Source organism: Abramis brama (genome assembly GCF_963993115.1).
Source record: "Abramis brama genome assembly, chromosome: 3".
NCBI classification, from domain to species: Eukaryota; Metazoa; Chordata; class Actinopteri; order Cypriniformes; family Leuciscidae; genus Abramis; species Abramis brama.
Window position 1 is genome coordinate 34,551,146 of NC_139965.1, and position 5,193 is coordinate 34,556,338.

Below are 5,193 nucleotides of genomic sequence, written 5' to 3' on the forward strand. Positions count from 1 at the left end.
GGTAGCGGTCGAAGCAAACCAGCTGGAGGAGAGTTACCGGTCTTGGTTTGTGCGCAGGTTACACAAGAGGTGATAAAGCGACGCGTATCGCGCTCCATAGTGGGCCATCAAAAACGTTGACGAATAAAAGCAAGAGAGCCCCGCACGCCAGGATGGGCAGACAATTTGGACGAGTGTCCCCACTGGAGGACAGCGCGGCGAACGGACGTGGGAACAAAAAGGAGATTCCTAGGGCAGTTACGCAGCACGGACGCCTGAGATAGCGCGCGTCTGACCAACCTCTCGACTCCCCACACGGTAGCACCCACGATACGACCGGGAGGAATAATAACCTCAGGGGTTACAGCTGCGGTGGGGGAGTCAAAGAGGCGAGAGAGAGCATCAGGCTTGACATTCTTAGAACCCAGGCGAGAAGAGATAGAAAAATCAAAGCATGTAAAAAACAGAGCCCAGCGGGCTTGGCGGGCGTTGAGTCTTTTAGCCGAACGTATGTATTCTAAATTTCGATGATCCGTCCATACGACAAAAGGAACGGAGGAGCCCTCCAACCAATGTCTCCATTCGTCTAGCGCCAACCGGACGGCGAGCAGTTCATGGTTGCCTACATCGTAATTTCGTTTGGCGGGTGCGAGACGGTGAGAATAAAAGGCGCAGGGATGTACTTTTTCGTCCGTAGAAGAGCGTTGAAAAAGGACGGCCCCGACCTGTAGATCGTGATAAACCTCCGGGACTCCAGACAAATCACTGGGCTCCTCCTGAAAAACAGACACAGAGGAAACAGGTGGAACAGCAGTGAAGTGTGGCCACAAGAGGGAGACAGAGAAGGGAGGAACCCGGATCATGACAGTTTCCTCTGCATTAGGAGGAACTGGCTCACTTTCCTCTACAATCGTAGGCTCACCATCCCCTACAACACCTTGAATCCCGTGCAGAGCTTTAGAGTTCTCACCTCCAATATTGTCCAGAACCACATCTGTGTATTCACCTTTCTTAAAGGGTTTGTTGCCTGTTTGGGTGTTTTTTGCTTTAGCAAGGTCCTTTGTTGCTCTGGCCCTCAGATTCTTCCATCTAAATTTCACTTGCTCCAAGGTCCTCTTCTGGCCAGACCCCATTGCATTCACATTCTGGGTGATTTCAACCCAAATGTCTTTCTTCCTTTTGTTAGTCACCATTCCACCTGCAACAGAGCTTCCTACTATTGAGACATAATGGTACTTAACACCCTCCAGCAGTGCATGGGTTTCTGCAACAGTGAAATTAGGTCCTTTTGAGTCCATGGTTCCACCTCATCTGTTGTAGTGAACATAGTATTTATAGGCCTTGGGCATGATTGATTTAATTGAACACAAGCCACAGCACGTCAGCCAATTTGTGTGTGGGTATTTGACAGCCATCTTATATTCAGCCTTTCTCAGAGGACTTAGAAAGAGGCACTGACATGTCAGGTATTGTCCATCGCTACCACCATTTTGGTGGAAGAGGATACCGTCAAAGGGTGTATGTTGAGCGTGCACAACCACTGGAGCAATACACCACTGAAGAACTGTATGCTCGCTTTCGCTTTGGGAATGCTGATATTAAGTACATTGCAGACCTTGTCAGGCCAAAACTTCAACGAAGAACCCGAAGGAGTCACAGTCTGTCTGTGGAAGATCTGTCTGTGATGTAGTGAAAGCTGTGTCAATTGCATTGGCCAGCCTGGTCAATCAGTTTGTTTCACTTCCAAAGGATGTCCAGATTGCCCAGACCAAGCACAAGTTTTTTTTTTTTCTTTTGGGGAACATGCCCAATACTATTGGGGTTATTGACTGCACTCATGTGCATATCCAAGCATCTCATGAAAGGGGAGGCGCAGCATCAACATCCAACTTGTGGGCGATGCTGACCTCATCATCACAAAGTGTGTTGTGAAGTGGCCTGGGTCTGTTCATGATGCACGTATCCTGAGAGAGTGCTTTATACAGAGAGCTCCAAACCAACTGACCGGATGGCATAATATTAGGAGACAGTGCCTGTCCACTCCTACCATGGCTGATGACTCATTTTCTTGCAGCAACCACACCTGCGCAGGCACGCTTCAACACTGCTCATTGCAAAACAAGATGTGCAATTGAGCATTTAAATGGAGTTCTGAAGAGACGCTTTGCATGCCTTAACTACTTGCGAGTGGAACCACAGGGAGCATGCAACATAATACTTGCGTGTATCGTCCTGCACAACATCGCTACCAGGTGCAATGTCCCTCTCTGTGATGATGTTTATGATGCACCTGAGCCTGTTGAAGAACCAGACCAACCTCTGGCATTCTGTCAGAATGAGGGACTGACTGGACATATAGTAAGGGATGCAATTGTTAGACATTATTTTTGACAGGCTCATCTCTGATGATTGTTTCTTTGAAATTGTTTCTTAATATACGGTGATGAATGACAGAAAAATGTAATATATTATTTTTGTTTATTATTGAAATCTGTTTGGGGGATTATTTCATTATTTCAAGATCATTTTTATTTTTATTTAATTTTTACTTTACTATACTGAATAGCTTAATTGGTAGCCTATGTCTACTTTACTTTATCAATGTTACAACGGTTACACAAGTCAAGTGCAAAATATAAATAATAGTTTATACACTAAATTATACAAATGTATTATTTGACCAATTTTAAAGTTTTACTACATTTTCTTCCTGGAATCCACCTTGAAATCCTACCCCCTGTTGGGATCAAGATAATCCTGTTTTTTTGGATCAAAGTTATCCAAATCCTACTGGCAAATTTTGAACACAAACTGAAGGTTTGATCCAGATTAAAACTAGGATTGGATTCCGTGATCTAATCTGATTTCAGATTCCTTCTTTCCCTTTTGAACAACCCATTTTCAAGATTTGATCCAATCTGATAACAAAAATCCGATCATCTTACCACGATCACGGATAGCAAAGTTGATTCTGCGCTAAAGTTTATCAAATATTTAATGTTATTTTAAAATGTTATAAATTTATGTAGCAAATGAGAATCAATACAATTATTGTCTATGTTTTGAGACAAAGGTCTTGTTAATGTTTTTCAGTTTTGTTCAAGGTAAATAAAGCAACATTTTTTCAATAATGGATGAATATTTAAAAGTATGCTATTTGGGGTAAAAGGCACCCCTGATGTTGGAGCTAAAGGCACATACTTAACCATCATATTTAAAAATGTGATATTAATAATTGTCACAGTTATGTTCAGTTTGTCTTAGTTATCATGGACTTTTAGTTTGTTTTCATTCATTCTCATGTGTTCCTTTGTTTGACTTTCCCGCCACTCCTTTGTTTCCATGGTCACGTCATTATGAGTTTGTTTGGTTGTGTTCAGCTGTGTTCTATTATTCATCTTGTTTTTTTTTTTTTTAACTTATGTTTTTATTTAGAACCACAGCATTTTTATACAGTACAGTATGGCATCGGGTTTTAACATGTTTCCATAATATTGACAATTCTTAATTATATTGTACACATTATACAGAGAATGAAAACAAATACACCTAGTACAGGGGGAGAAAAATAAATAAATAAATAATAATAATAATAATAATAATAAAGTGAATACATAAATAAAAATAAATAAATGTAGAAAGGCAGAGATGAACACAGGGTGGATATGACAGTATAACTCTTGATCACTGGAGTATTAAAGGCATTACAGGTGCCCACCTCTTTAAAAAGACCGTTTTCTGAAGTCGTAATGCAAATGTGATTTGTTCCATTTCGTACAACTCCCATACTTTCTGAATCCAAGCATTGTATGATGGAGGGTCAGGTGTTAACCATCTGCATGTAATACACTTAATGGCTGCAGCAAGTAAAATTTGTAATAAATATATTTTAGCTCTACCCTCAAGGCCCTCTGGACGCACACCTAGAAGGGCTATTATGGGGTCTTCTGGGATTTCATAATGGAAGATTTCTTTAAGGGCGTCAAATATATCTTTCCAGTAATTTCTTAATTTTGGACTTGACCACAAGATATGGGTGTGGTTACCAACATGTTGGCCACAATTTCTCCAGCACTTGTCTGAGCAGGATGGTTTCCATTTTGCAATTATCTGTGGGGTTCGAAAAAATCTGGTTATTATCTTCCATTTGAATTCCCTCCAGACATTAGAGTTGGTCACAAGATGAACCTCTCCACAAGCTTCCTCCCAATTTTCAAGAGGAACTGTTTCATTAATTCCGGCCTCCCATTTTTCCTTGATCTGTAATGTGTTATTTGAATTCTTAGTCGAAAATAATAGATATCCTTTAGAAATATTTTTTTTGACTGCACGTCCAATTTGTATTTCTTTAAAATAAACTTCTATTGGGGAGGGTTTTTTAATGATTACTAGATCCTTATGCGTTGTGAGGAAATGTCTCAGTTGTAAATATCTAAAAAATTCAGACCTTGGGAGTGTGAATTCATTTCTTATTTGTTCGAATGATTTAAGTGTGTCATCATGAAATAATTGGTGCAGATAATCAAGTCCATATTGAGACCACTTTTTAAAACCCACGTCTGTACGAGATGGTGCAAAGTCATTAAGATAGCCAATGCTGGCTGCGGATGAGATGAGGACAAACCTAATGATCTTTGTATAGTTCTCCAAATTTTTAAAGTAACTTTGGTCCATTCACCTATGGAGGCATTTTTTAATGACACATTGGAAAAGGGCAGAATTTTAAGGGGCATGGAACAAAGGCTCTTTTCAATATTGATCCACCGGGTTTGTGTGTCTTCTCTCATCCATGAGACCAGGGGCCTCAATTGAGCTGCCCAGAAGTAAAACCTAAAGTTTGTGAGTCCCAGCCCGCCATTCGTTTTAGGTGATTGTATTATTTTAAGCCTTATTCTTGGCCGTTTTCCTTGCCAAATAAATTTAGAAATTATTTTATTAAGCAAATCAAAGACAGATTTTGGCACTTCTATGGGTAACATCTGAAACAGATAGAGTAATCTCGGCAGGACATTCATACGAATAGATTCAACACGGCCAATCAGAGAGAGAGGGAGAGCTGTCCAATGATTTAAATCTTCACTAATATTTTTTATCACTTTTTTATAGTTTGTATCATATAACTGGTCCAAAGAGGAGGGAATAAAGATGTCCAAGTATTTAAACCCATTCTTGGGCCATTTGAACCTGCAATTAATTTGGATTTGTTTTGAAATT

General features: G+C 40.3%; 1 pseudogene across 1 annotated transcript; it reads left to right on the top strand.

Annotated features, from left to right (window-relative positions):
• The first annotated feature begins 1,438 nt into the window (after positions 1-1,438).
• On the top strand, positions 1,439-2,370 carry LOC311079781 (putative nuclease HARBI1; annotated as a pseudogene). Its single transcript has one exon. The product of its transcript is annotated as a putative nuclease HARBI1 (transcript).
• Positions 2,371-5,193: the final 2,823 nt, after the last annotated feature.